The following is a 15,118-nucleotide window of genomic DNA, read 5'->3' as shown; positions in this document are numbered from 1 at the left end:
TTTGTTCCTGCTTAACCCGGGAGTGGGAGACTGAGGTGGTAGGCTGCCAGGTTATATTAATTAATATTTTGTTCCTCTAAGTGAAAACTAAACTCTTTCTTACAAAATAAATTCCTCATCGTATTGATAAAACACTTAAGAACTACTGCCTTTATCTTAGATTATAAACCAAAGCACACAATAAAACCATTTTATTATTCATCTGAGTAAAACCATTTTATTATTCATCTGAGTATTTTTGGTAAGTTTTTGGCTACATTTGCTTGCCCTAATAGGATTGATATATCCTAAAACAAATCAGGTTTTTCATTTGAATGAAAAGAGGTTTTTTTTTAGATTTATTTTTTATTTATTCTGTCCCCTACCCCTCCCTCCCACCCCCGTTGTCTGCTCTCTGTGTCCATTCACTGTGTGTTCTTCTGTGACTGCTTCTATCCTTATCAGCAGCACTGGGAATTGTTTCCTTTTGTTGCATTATCTTGCTGTGTCAGCTCTCCATGTGTGCAGCACCATTCCTGGGCAGGCTGCACTTTCTTTCACAATGGGGAGCTCTCCTTACAGGGTGCACTCCTTGCGCATGGGGCTCCCCTATGTGGGGGACACCCCTGCAGGGCACAGCATTCCTTGCATGCATCAGCACTGTGCATGGGCCAACTCCACAGAGGTCAAGAAGGCCCAGGGTTTGAACCACGGATCTCCCATGTGGTAGGCGGACACCCTATCCATTGGGCCAAGGCCGCTTCCCAAAAAAGATTCTTTAAGTTGAATTAAATAACTGTATAAAATAAAGATTTCCAAACATTTGAGATTACTAATGTAAGTAATCTTAATTTATATTACCTTAGGAATACTAAAAACATTTTAAAAAGATAAATTCCAAATTTCCTGTTGAATTTTAAACTTGTATCCAGGTGGAGGTCAGGTGTGACACAAGGGGAAACCGAGGCCATAATGCATAAGAAAAGACAATTTCTTATGTGTTCCAGAGAGAGGGGCGCCAGGAGGGGTTGACAGGAAGCAAGATCAGTTTGGGAGTCTCAACCAGCAGATGGGGAGCACAAAGAGAGAGATGCATGGGTTTCTGCCTTTATTGTGGTCTAGGGATGGAGATTAGATTTCTCAAAAGAGTCAAGGATTTGGTTTAAAGCACATGTGTGCAAAAAGGCAAAGGGACTGAAGGTTAGAAGGCAGTGGGAATGGTTAGCTTTTCATTTGGGTTTTGAGGGAGTTATGCTGGGTAGTGGCCATAGATGGGCTTTGGGCTCAGGTGGAATTTATGCCCCAGGGTTGGACAGCTGATAAATGGGCCAAAGATCAGTGCTGAGGCAAGTAGCTCAGCCAAAGACGGATGCTGAGGCAGCATGCAAAAAAACGTTGACAATTATGATAACTATATTGGGGACAGGGAGAAAATACAAAACCAAATCATCAAGGATATCAGATTTGGATATAAATTTTTTTTTCCAACATACAAATAAAACAGGAGTACTCCAACTGCTATGCATAATTAGTTATAAACATTTTATTATAAACCAAAACAACCTACTGGGTATGTGCCAAGAAGCCCTCCAGTGGCCACATGATCCCTTGTTGAATCACTGGATGTGGTACAAACAATCTACTGGGTATGTAGCAAGAAGCCCTCCAGTGTCCACACACTCCCTTGTTGAATCACCAGAGGTGGTGCAACCTACTGGGTATGTGCCAAGAAGCCCTCCAGTGCCTACATGCTCCCTTGTTGAATCACTGGAGGTGGTATAAATAACCTACTGGGTATGTGCCAAAAGCCCTCCAGTGCCCCACACTTGAATCACCAGATGTGAAGCATTTGGCATGGATGACCTTCTGGTACTTCTCACACCACATGTTGATCTGCAAGTGGCAGAGGTGGATGATCCAGTGGCCGATCATATTGAAGCGGCTCTCAGTCTCCAGTCGCCTGCTCTGCCTACCTTGAGACAATACATCAGCGTTGCTCTCCAGATACACACAAGCAATGTATCTAAGATACACACAAGGAGGTCCATCTGGGCATCTTTGCAACAGATCCTATGCAGCTGCCAGGTGTTGTTGAGGGCAGCATCAATGACGTAGCCAATGAATCTCAAGTACCATTTCACGGCCCAAATCTTCCTTGTAATTGGTGATGTTCTCATCCATCTGGCTGATGTCCCCCACCTTCTCCTGGTACAGCCTTACAAGTGATGGCTAGTGAACCTGAGTCCACAGGTTGGCTGCTCCTGAGGACCAACTCATCAGCTTCATGGGCTCTATGCCCACTGCATTGGAGCAGATGTTGACCACACTGCTGTCATGTCAGTGGGACACAATGATCTCACTCTTATCAACTTTGTAATCAAATGAGTCTCTCTTCATTTTCTTCAGTTCTTTGGGATCTTTCAGGGGGCATCTCTCAGTCCTGTACTCATGGATAGTTCCAGTGGCCTTTATCCCCTTTTTCCTCAAAATGGACATGAGTTTGGCACTTGTAAAAATCTTGTCAAAAATATGTGGTATGGCACACAGCCTCGCTGCTGAAGTGCCTCCACAAATTTTATTACCATACTGCCTCCCAGGTCCAAACCCTCATCTGGCTTGGTGAACAGTGTGTCCTGCAAGCACTCAAACCACACCAGGTAGCCTCTGCTAGTTGTCCCACACCAGATCTTGTAGCCAAGCTGGGAGGGTTTTCTCACATGCACTGCTTGGAGCCCCCATGTCCAAAGTACTCATGCCTGGACTCGCCAAAGCTGTAGAACTCTTCCAAGGGTGCATGCTTCTGGAAATTATAGTTCATCTGGACAATGAGAGGCCTGACCTTGACCAATCTATCAGTTTCGGTAACTTCACTGTTATCTGAAGAATGCAGGTATGAGAAGATCAGTTCACATCTATCCCTTCTAATTGCCTCAGCCACAAGGTGGTGATGTGAATCAGGAGATGTTTCCCAAAACATCCTTCTCCTAGGATAGTAGACATATCCACTTAAAATCAGAATGCCCAAAACACACTTCAATTCCTGGGCTGTGAGACCCAGATTAAAATTTTTGTGCCAAGCATAACAATTGGTTTCATTAACAATGAAATTAATGGTTCCTTCATCAGAAAAAATTCAAAGAGGCGTACAGGACTCAGTTCCTGGCTTTTGTGATACTTGATATGAAGATCTGATGCTGTCCAACTGCCAGAGTCAGGACAGACATCTCTTTTGGTCCATACCTGCTGAGATTTGACACCTGTCTTCTGCCTCTTCTTCACCGGCTGCAGCTCCAGATCAATGTCTTCCCCAGTGCCTGAGTCCTCAGACCCAACAGAGATGTGCAGCATGCTCGTAGGCAGGTGGGCGCCTCGCCAGCCATCTTCATCACCCAAGTCTTCATCGGTAAAGTCCCCTGCAGGATTATCAGGTGGTGAGATGAAAATCTCCCCACTGTTGCCAGACTCTCTTCCTCCAGAGCATTCAGAACCTCAAGTAGCTTAATGGACTTCGCTTTGGGCGTGCCTCTCTCTCAGAAGTGGCATCTCTGCAACAACAGGAAACTGAGTCAGAAAGGAGCAAAGTCTCTGTGTCTGGCAGAAGCTGATCCTTCAGAAGGAACCACTACAGCAGCAGCAGCAAGGAGGGTGGACCCCGTGGAAAGCACCTTGGCTAGAGCAGCACCACTGGCCTGGCACCATGGGGCACAGCACCAGTAAGTGAATTTTCCAGATATATATCCCTTTTTTTCTTGAATTGCACTAATTAATTTCCATACTACCAAGGCAATTTTAAAACTTTGCATATTTTGAGAAATGTATGAGAAAGCACAGGTTAAGTTATTAGACAAGTCTATGAATTCATTTCTTACATTTCTTTCTTATTCTGAAGTTTGGAGAGAAATCTGTAACTTATTACTGGTTCACTGTTGGGCAACTATTTTGGCCAGATATATTCCACTAAAACCCTACCTGCCATCTTGGGGCAGGGAAAATGTTCACAAAAGAAATTTCCTTGTAGAGATGACTGCATCTCCAACATACACTGGTGGCCTTTTGTATTATTAAAAAGAATAGGTCCTAGTGGTATCAGAAGATTTTACTTGCAACTAACAAATTAGATGATAAAATTACTCATGTTATGAAAGCAACCCTGAGTCCATATGGCATCTGTGTACAGGTCAGTAAAGATATAACACTTATCTTCTACCACACTTGTTTGAATATTACCCTGGAAATGAGACCTGTTTCACATGTGTCTCTTCTAAAAGGATACCAATTCAACTTTCTGAGGACATGAAGCTCTACTCATTATTTGAAGAAAAGCAAAATGGGGTCACTATTCTGAAAAAGAGTCTCAGAAAGAACATGAGAGTTGGAATTGATGAAGGGGTGTCCTATTAAACTTCTGCAAACTGCAGTCAACTGGTCTAGAGTGAGCCAGACTCTCCCAAAATGGCCATAGCAGTCATATAGCAGTTCATTAATAATTGCATGCGAAATGACCAATGAATAGATGAATGGTCTATCTTTATCCAAATAAAGAGTGGGTACCCATATAGCTCACTCTATTACACAAAGTTGCCAAATTCTCAAAGCAAATGCATGTTATTTCATTAAGTGAATTTTCCAAAGAAACCACAGTAACTGATATCAAATATATCCTCTCTCCCAACACAATGAATTTGGTTGCTACTCCTCTTTCTGAAGCCTGGGATTTCATATTCCATCAAGGTTAGATGATTAGAAAATTTAATATGGCTGCATTTTTCCATTTTCTGGTAGGTTACTTAGTCTGTAGAAGAAAAAATGGGAAGGATCTCTAATCCTTGTTATCCTTGTCACCTCCAGTGTAGACTACTTAAATGGAGAAGACACTGTGGGGAGCAAATAGGATAAGGTAATCACCAAGGTTGTGATGGAAAACAATGGCCCACCTCCAAGCTTTGTAGTAATTTCACCAACCAATATATCGCTTGTGTACAAACACATAGCACATGCCCTGTTCTCATTAAACATTCAACAAATACACAGTGAAATAAAATAAATACAATTATACCATTAATGCCTTGAGTGACTGAAATACAACTTAAAAACGAAAGCATTAAACACAGTTGTATTAAGGCATACCAACTTTGTGCTTGGGAGTGAAGAGGGAATTCTTTTAGGCTTTTCATGCTATAAAAGAATCAACATAATGATTGAAACGGGTTTGGTCAAACAGGTGCAGATGAAGGAAGCCTTTGCCCATTTCACAGGAAAGACTGAAGTAACCTCAAAGCAAAAACAATTGATAAAACTCAAGACAGATCTGGCTCCAAGAAGAGTATAAGTAATAATGATGGAGTAGCTTCGTTTGTGGTTATTATTCCCTCTGGTACCCAGTACCACCTCACTCTGTGGTGGCGAGCACAAGGAACAAATGGAGGACATTTTATGTATATATCTAGTGAACTTTTCTGAAATATCTGACCCCTTTTTGGTGCTTCACTTTATGTTGGGAGGAGCAATGAAATGCAGGGTGTCTCATCCCTCTGGGAAATTAGAACCTTCCTCACCAATGCCAATGCAGATGAGTCCCCCAAAAAAGTGGTAATTGGGACCAAAAGAGAGCCGGCTCCCTGCTGCTCTAGGAGCTGGATCCCATGTGGCACTCTGGCAGGGTGGGCAGGTTGCCTCCAGATTACTCTGTAAGTGCAGAAATATTTTCATGATGGGAATCATTCTACTTTTTTTTTTTAAAGATTTATTTTTTATTTATTTCTCTCCCCTACCCCCCCCCCCCCAGTTGTCTGCTCTGTGTCCATTCCCTGTGTGTTCTTCTGTGACTGCTTCTATCCTTTATCAGCAGCACCGGGAATCTGTGTTTCTTTTTGTTGCGTCATCTTGTTGCGTCAGCTTTCTGTGTGTGTGGTGCCATTCTTGGGCAGGCTGCACTTTCTTTCATGCTGGGCAGCTCTCCTTATGGGGCGCACTCCTTGCGCGTGGGGCTCCCCTACGCGGGGACACCCCTGCGTGGCACGGCACTCCTTGAGCACATCAGCACTACACGTGGGCCAGCTCCACACGGGTCAAGGAGGCCCGGGGTTTGAACCACAGACCTCCCATTGGTAGGTGGAAGCCCTAACCACTGGGCCAAGTCCACTTCCCTCTACTTTCTTCTTAAATAAACAGCTCTGAATGGATAGTCTGCTCTAGGGATAAGTGCAGATGCCTCTGTCCTCACCACCACAGGAGTACTACCAATAGGAAGCCTGGGGGCTGCAGTGACCCTCCACTGTTCCCCTCACGCAGTAGCCCCAGCAGCTCTATCCTCAAAGTTCTCTCTTACCTACCTCTTTCCTCTTTAGTTCTTCAACAAATATAAAATTCCCTTGCTTCTTAAATTCTCAAAGTCTTCCTACTTCAAGTCTTGCTAACCAAAATCAGGCTCTGAACAGATTGAGAAAGCTTTAAATGGCTTCCTCCATATTTGATATCTTTTTTTTTTAATTCAGTCTCCATACAGACTATCAAAAATTGCCAAATGTGGCAGCAGACTTGGCCCAGTGGTTTGGGCATCTGTCCACCACATGGGAGGTACACAGTTTAAACCCCAGGCCTCCTTGACCCGTGTGGAGCTGGCCCACGCGCAGTGCTGATGCGCCCAAGGAGTGTCCTGCCACGCAGGGGTGTCCCCCCATATAGGGGAGCCCCACGTGCAAGGAGTGCAACCCGGAAGGAGAGCCGCCCAGCATGAAAGAAAGTGCAGCCTGACCAGGAATGGCACCGCACACATGGAGAGCTGACACAACAAGATGACACAACAAAAAGAAACACAGATTCCCACGCCGCTGACAACAGAAGCAGACAAAGAAGAAGATGCAGCAAATAGACGCAGAGAACAGACAACTGGGGTGGGGGGGTAGGGGAGAGAAATAAATAAATCTTAAAAAAAAAATTGCCAATGCCAACTACATTTCAAGCCATCATGGTGGGGTACTGGGAAAAGTCTTTGATTAGCAATAATCACGCCTTGGACAGATCTCATTGGGTGCGATGCTGCCACTGTGCAACGGCTGTGTACCTGGTACTTTACTACAAACTAAGTGCAATTCAGAATCCAAATCTGGAAAACATGGAAGCCCAAGCTATTAGAACTCTGACCCTCTGAAAGTTAGAACCAAAAAGAAAATGAGGGGCATGTGTATTTAATGACGGCCTACCATTAGCAGGTGCTGCACCAAAGGCCAGAGGTGGACAAATTCTACTACCAGCCTGCACAGCACTTAGATTTAATGGGGTGAGACAGGTGACAAATAAACAAACAAGTAAATACAAAGGATAATGTCAGGTAGCAATGCGTGCCATCCAGATGAGGGGCGGAGCATGCAGCAGAGGGTGCTATCTTAGACAGGACAGTCAAGGAATGCCTCAGAGAGCAAACAGCCTAGCAGACGTGAAAGACCAAGTCGTGCAGTCACCAGACACAAAGGTGCTCCACGCAGACAACCTGAAGGAACTTGGTCTCTGAGGAACTGGAAGGAAGCAAGGAAAACTGCAGATGCTGTGGGCAAAGATGTCACTAAGGGGAGAAACAGAGCAGCGGGAGCATCTCGCAGGGCTCAGCAGGCCCTGACAAGGGCTTCTGTTGTGTTCAGTTGAGGCAGCATCCCGCAGTGCTATGCAGGGCTGACAAGGACTTCTGCTGTGTTCAGCTGCGGTAACATGCTGCAGGGCTCTGCAGGGCTCACAAGGGCTTCTGTTGTGTTCATTTGAAGCAAGAAGTACCAGAGGATTTGAGCAGAGTGCACACAGAAGGGGCACACAGACGACCCTGCCGCTGCTTGTGTCCACTGCCAGGCGCCAGTCTCTGCATGAGATGACTCTCTCCCCATGCTTCACAAAGACATCACTGCAGGCCCTAACCATGGATGACCCCAGTGACAGGTGCCAGGGCACTGGGCTAGCCTCTGGTGAGGTCAGACATTCGTGAAGCTTTGCGTGGCCAGCAAGGGTGAAGAAACTAGATATCTTCCTGCCATGGACCTCAGACTGAGACAACATTCTTAGAGGCAGGGACATGCCATCACCATCTTCCCCCTTCCCCCAGCACCCAGTCTTGTCCAGAAGGGCTCTTGATAAACCCCAGTTTAATTGGAGGCCTAGTGAGGCAAGAGAGCAGAGCTACCAGCAGATCCAGGCCCCCAGCAGGGTCTCTGTCCATTCACCACCCATAGGCCTTACAAGCATCTTCTGCACTTGGCTATTCAATTCCTGGACACAGAAAAGCCTGTAGAGATTGAGGCAGGCCTGGAAGTAACCATCTGGTGTGCTTAGAAAGATGAGGGAAGCAAGTTAGGTTTTTAAGATCCCATGTCCATGCTGGTGCGACGTGGCCACAGCCATGCCCCATGGACCTCCCTGTCAGTCTTGACTCTTCTCCATCCTTCTTCCTTTCTCTCTCTTACCATTCCCTCTTATGCTTCCTGGACACCAACTGCTCTGTGAGGCCTGCAGGACTCAGGGCTAAGTATCATCAGCTCAGCCTTTCAAAAACACAGAGGAATAAACACTTACATGAAATATTTTGTAGAACAGCTCTCGTACCTTGAGGTTGAAGCCATGATGAACTAAGCAGCAGATGAGGCTGTTGTCTTTGATCCCAGAATCTAAGAACCTGTAATATAGAAGTCCAATCTTAAAAAGTCTTATCTTAATAGCAAGGGAGAATAACCATTTAAGGAAAATAAACTCCAATTCAAAGTCCTGTTATTTTACATATTACTTATTTAACAAGAACATTAACTCCACTTGTTTCTGAGCACTTGGAAAAGACCTATCTACCTTTGGGAGTTTGGTTAGCTCAGGGACAGCACTGCCATTCAGAGGGAAAGAAATGAATGGAGTATTCACAGGAATTGTTAGCCAGAGATTAAAAAAGAACACTCTCTCATCTCAAACCTCACACAAAAATACATTCCAGAAGAGCATTTCTCCTTTTAAGAACTACTGACATTTGGAACTGATTTTCTGGTCATATTTAGGATCATCCTTGGCCTCTATCCACAGGAGTCCACTGGCTACACTGATAAATTACTTGTCATATTTAGGATCATCCCTCACCTCTATCCACTGGACACCACTGGCTACACTGATTAATTACTTGTCATGGATCATCCCTGGCCTCTGTGTACTGTACACCACTGGTTACACCTTCCTGCACTCCCCACCATTGTGACAACCAATCATGGCTTCAGATGTTTCAAGTGAGCCTGGGGAAGGTACAATCACTCCCAGCTGAAAACCTCTTTTCTCGATCAGCAATGTGAATACAGCTTTCCATGCTGATAAAATGTTCTATATCTGCACCATCCAGTACAGTAACTAGCAGCAACAAGGCTAGTCTGACTGAGAAACTGAACTTCTTACTCATATAATTTGTAATTAATTTTAATTTAAACAGCCATATGTGGCTACTGGCTACAGTACTGGACACTGCAGTTTTAAATGTAGCAAGTGCTAAACATGAAAAAGAGTTCTGAACTTTTAAAATATATTAAAAATCTTTGCTTGGGGAAATCTTTCTTTAAGAAAGTAAAAAACCCCAAACTATGGAGGAAGGTAGTTACATTTACCTACCCCAAACTTCAGCACATCACAGTGGGCAGCCCCCAGTGAGCCCCTTTCCTGGTGGTCAGCCATTGTGTGACACTCTTCTCAAGCGCAAGGTGACCTCGTGACTTACTTCAATAGAAGAGTACATGGCAAAAGCGACAGGATGTCATTTCTCAGATAAGGCTAAAAGAGGCTGGGGCTTCTGTCTTGTTCGCTCTCTCACTGCTGACTGAGGGAAGCAAGCTGCCCTATTCTGAGCTGCCTTTGGAAAGGCCCGTTGGACAAGACCTGAGAGAACTGAAGGCCCTCAGGCCAGCAAACCAGGAGGAGTTGAATCCTGTGGACCTCCAAACCTCCCCACCCACCCAGCCAAGCCCCTCAGAGAAGACCACAGGCCCTGGTGACAGCACGACTGCTGCCTCGTGGGAGATACCGAGGTAAAGCTCAGCCAAGCTGTGATTAGTTTGGGGGTAATGTAATCTGGGTGAAGCACTAAATAACTAATGTAACATTTATACAATAAAGCATCAAACACAAAAATGAAAGTCAGGGACTGAGAAGATGTACACAATGCATATAACAAGCAAAGAAACCACATTCAAAACACATAAAGATTTCCAAAAAACAATGAAAAAGGCAAAATATGCAATGAAAACAATGAGCAAAAATGTCAAAAGAAAACTTACAAAAATGGAAACCCAAATGTCAATAATTATTTTGAGGCCATATGTTGTCAGTAATCAGGGAAATACAAATTAAACTGTAGGAAGGATCTATCTCCCACCTATTATTAGCCTGATTGAATTGTACCTCCGCCAACACCAAGGGCTGTAAACACCTTAGGAATACCGAAGAAGTTGAACATGAGCAAACTGCCAATCCAGCAGTTTCCCTTCTGAGTGCACTCCCTGGAGAAACATTCACCAGAGACACACACATACACGAAACATGGTATAACAGGGCACCCAAAGAATTGGTTCCCCACTGAAATAGCCATACACTGGCAAAGACTGACAAGCAATGCTTTAGAACTCTGGGGTTAATCTAATACTTCCTAATGAAGAAAAAGGAAGCTGAATATTGGGTAAGAAAGTGTAGCATTTTCCTCACTGTCTTGCTATCTCCTATTCCCCAGGAAGACAGCATTGGTTATGGAAATGGTACCAGGGGGCTAACACAGACCTTGTTCTAAATACCGTGGCTGTGCATTTTTGGCCTGTGTGATGGATCCCAAAGGGCCTAGGACACATCCCATACCCCAAGTCAGGCTAGAGCAGTTTTCCAGGGGACAGTGGCATCTCTCGAAAGATTTAAAAACATACACTGCCTGTGCTCACCTAGAAAAAGGAATGGTGAATGGGGGAAGGAGCCAACACATTCAAATCCTGGGAAGAAGGCTGAGGAGGAAGTTTCTTGGGGATAACGGTTAAGATGACTGTCCATGTACACAATGAAAACAGATGCACCACATGTGCCCGGAGCCAGATGCATGCTCAGAAAAGACTGAGAGGCACTGGGCTGGCACCACCTGGCAGAGAGGAAAACCACACACAGGAAGGTGGAAAAGCTAAAGCCGAGAAGTGGACGCACATCCTAGCTCACAGCCAAGGGGCAAAGACTGAGAGAGCAGCATGCTTTTTTCTTCTTTTGGCTCCAGGCACTTAAGGAAATTTGTCAGAGAGAGACTTCAGAGACCACACTTGTTGATGAATAAAGTCTTTGCAAAAGTAGTCTGGAAAAGTGACTAAGCAAATGGATAACAGGAACAATCAAGAATCAACAACACTCTTTGTGATCTATTAACTTTAATAAAAAAGTGTAAAAAAAAAAAAAGACACTGGGAGAGCATACCAAAGAAATGGTGAATATACATAAAAAGATAACAGATATGATGGTGATGAAGGGCACAAGGCAAGAAATCAAAAATACAATGGAAACCCATCACAGCAGATTTGAACATGCAGAGGAAAGAAACAGTGACAGGGAAGACAGTACATCTGAAATCAGACAGATAGTAGAACAGATAGATACAAGGATAGAAAATACCCATCAGGGACTTTGGGACATGACATGAATGACAACATGAAATACACAAACATATACATTATAGGCATTCCAGAAGAAAAAGAGAACGGAAAGGGGTCAGAAGGAGTGTTGGAGGAAATAATGGCTGAAAATTTCTCAACTCTATAGAGGGACATGGATGTACATGTCAAGGAAGCACAATGCATCCAAACACTATAAATCCCAACAGGCCTGCCCCAAGACATGTACTTCTCAAATTGTCCAATGCTCAAGACAAAGAGAATATTGAAAGCTGCAAGAGAAGAGATCCATCACATATAAAGGAAGCTCTGTAAGATTAAGGGCTGATTTCTCATCTGAAACCATGGAGGCAAGAAGGCAGTGTTATGCAGAGTTAAGGGTGCTAGAGAAAAACTTCCAGCCAAGAAAAAAAAAAGAGAAAAAGAATCAACAACAACAAAAGAAACATGGGGAGAGGGAGAATCTGATTTACAAATTATACTCAAAATACCCAGTTATCAAGACCAAATTACAAGGTATACAAAGAAACAGGAAAGTATGACCCTTACACAGTGTATTAGTCTTCTCTAGGAAAACAACTGACAGGAGATATCTGTAAATAGTATGACATTTTATAAAATTGTCTCATGTGACCATGGGGATGCACAAGTCCAAACTCCATAGGGAAAGCTGCAAACTAGGGGCTCCGATGAAGTTCCTTCATGAGTTCCCCAGGAGATGCTGGCTATCTGAAGTTTAATCAAGGGTTAAAACTTAACACATAATTATGATTACTAAATCATTATATGGATGCCTTTGTATTATCAAATAGCCACAGCTAAATTCGTGAAACTTGGCCCTGCTTAGACTTGCTATTGTGGTGGTCTCACCGGATTATGGTTTCTCTAGATTTAGCCTCACCCTTGTTTATGCTTACTACTGTGATGGTAATTCTAGGCTGACTTGTTTAACATCCTTAGGAAAAACCTTGTAACAGGCCTTTGTTCTGTACTCTGCTACCCAGAACCTGGTGACATACCCTGGTTTGATGCCCCCCATCCTCTTCAGCCCCTTAATATTTATTAATGAAGGAACCTGTGCTGGTTCCACCCCAATTACTCAGTAGTATCCAGATGTTATAAAATAGAATGTCTGCAGATCCAGGAGGCAGTTTGGGGGGCCACAATGCTACTGATCTCCTTTGCTTGTGCAAACAAGTAAGCTCTTTCTCTCTTTGAACCTCAGTGTCTCAGGAATTGGTTTCGTTGGGAAAAGGAACACACATTTGCTCATAATCAAATTGGTGTAGTTGGCAGGCTACTTCAGACCAAAGTATGAGCTGGGGCAGGGAATCCACCATGTGGGGTGGGGTCGCCCGCTTGCTTAACAGCTGTGCTCCAGCACATGAGTACAGGGGTGCCCTGAAGACGCTGGAGGAAATAAACTGTGTTTCAAGGACAAAAGTTTTTGAAATCTAGTGATGATGGCACGCACTGCTACAGCAGTCAGCTAGCCATCCTTTCAGGTGGTATGGTAAGCCAAAGCAAGCTGTCTCAAGGAAGACAGAGAGAAGAGCTACAAGCAAAAAGGGATGTGAGGACTTCTACCTCCATTTTAGTGACCCGTCTCTCAGAATAGCTAGATAAAAGGAGGAAAATGGCTGGGGTATGGCTCTGTAAAGAAGAATCCTGTCTCAGTTCAGCCAGGATGCTCTCTAAAATCAGCCTCTGAGCCAGCAAAATTTCTACTCTAGGAATAGACAAAGGATCTGTATGCATCTATATCCCATTCCCCATGTCAGACTTATATAACTGGGAAAATAGATCCCACTCTACAGAGACCCAAAAGATAAAAAGCTTAATTGCACCAACTGGTGATTGAAATTTACAGGGAATAATTGAAGTACTGCAGGAACTGAGGAAAAACCTCTCCGCTTTCCCGAAAGGCCAAGTTGAGAAAAGCTGATGTTTCAAAGGCAAAGGTCACTGCTGAGGTCAATTAGAGCAGGGATAGAACAAAAGGTTAAGACCCCTTCGCACATCCCTTGAGGAATGGGAAACATTCTTAAGAAATTAGATAGCTCCAAGGACTGCTGGGCTATAATCTGTAACCTGCGTAGCCTCCAGAGTATATCTCCCTTGCTAAAAATCTGTTAACCAAATAGTGTCCACATAACATTTCCCCAATTTTTTATATAAAAGTATTTCCAAGAACAAGGTTGCATATTGCAGGCAACACTGACCCAGAGGAGATCTCAAAAGACTTATAAACTAGAGGTGTGGAATGATGGAAAATTTGAACGCAGTCATACCAAAAGAGTGAGAATATAAGTCAAATTAGTAAATTTAATTTCTGTTTGTCTATTTGTGTGACTGTTCAGTATATATTTTCAAGTCATCAGATAGTAATATCCAATTCACAAATAAAAATTCTTAAAAGCTCTACTCAAATTGCTAAAAACTAAATGAAGGCTTGTATCTATATATACGCATATATAAATGAGTACTCTTGGGAGTCACAAATTAGAAAAACAGAGCATGAGGAAAAGGCAGCTGTAGCAGTTTAATATTTTTGATGAATTCCAAAAAGAAATATTGGATTATGCTTGTAATCTGATCTGTCCCTGTGCATGACTGAGTTATGATTAGGGCAGATAAAAGGCATGGCAAAGAACTGAATTGAGGGTTTCTGATGTTGGAGTTTTGAAGTTAGAGTCTGATGCTGAAGATTTAAGCTAGAGCCCTGGGAAGTAAGCTCACAGAGGAAAGAGAAGTCAAACCCAGGAAGGAAGGAAGGAACCTTGAATCCAGAGAAAAGCAAGCCTCAGGAACGTAGGAACCCAGGAAGCCTGCACCCTGGCAGACATCGGCAGACATCTTGCTCCATATAGACTTTGGTGAGGGAAGTAACATGCTTTATGGTCTGATATCTGTAAGCTCCTACCCTGAAAAAATACCCTTTATAAAAAACAGCCAATTTCTGGTATTTTGCATCAGCACCCCTTTGGCTATCTAATACAGAATTTGGTACTGAAGAGTGGGGAAGGGCTTTCGCAATTACCGAAATGCTAAAACAATTTTATAAATGTGTAAGGGGTATTTTTTGGAGGAACTGTGAGATGCTTGATGGGAAAGGCCTAAAATGCTTTGCAGAGACTGTTACAGCAATATGGAGCCTAAAGTTATTTTTGATAAGGCCTTAGAAGGAAATAATTGTGAGATGGATGCTAAAGAGACATTTTATGATGCCTGAGAAGTTAATGATGAAGATACTATTGGAAACTGGAGGAAAGGTGATCTGTGTTTTAAAGTTGCAAAGAATTTAGCAAGATTAACTCCTAGTGTTGTACAGAAGGTAAAATTTGAAAATGGCGAGCCTGTGCATTTAGCTGAAGAACCTTCCAAAGAAAACTTAGAGAATGCAGCTTGGTTTCTCCTTGCAGCTTATAGCAAAATGCTAGACGAGCAAGATAAGCTGAGAACTGAATTGTTCAGCACAAAGAAATCAGAAACTGATTCTA

At 43.4% G+C, this 15,118-nt stretch overlaps 1 long non-coding RNA gene and 1 other non-coding gene across 2 annotated transcripts in view; both read right to left on the bottom strand.

Moving 5' to 3' along the window:
- Positions 1-1,507: 1,507 nt before the first annotated feature.
- LOC101413118 (uncharacterized) overlaps positions 1,508-15,118 on the bottom strand; it is a 21,417-nt gene continuing 7,806 nt past the window's right edge. The window contains exons 2-3 of the long non-coding RNA XR_009180893.1: positions 8,536-8,635; positions 1,508-3,524 (exon numbers count right to left, since the gene is read on the bottom strand). This is a non-coding gene — a long non-coding RNA (uncharacterized lncRNA). The remainder of the gene's footprint in view (positions 3,525-8,535; positions 8,636-15,118) is intronic.
- Positions 6,895-7,035, bottom strand: LOC111761481 (U4 spliceosomal RNA). The gene has a single exon (XR_002794834.2). It is a non-coding gene; the product is annotated as a U4 spliceosomal RNA (small nuclear RNA).

The sequence above is a fragment of the Dasypus novemcinctus genome, chromosome 16 (genome assembly GCF_030445035.2).
Source record: "Dasypus novemcinctus isolate mDasNov1 chromosome 16, mDasNov1.1.hap2, whole genome shotgun sequence".
Lineage (NCBI taxonomy): Eukaryota > Metazoa > Chordata > Mammalia > Cingulata > Dasypodidae > Dasypus > Dasypus novemcinctus.
This window is presented reverse-complemented; position numbering and strand designations above follow the sequence as displayed.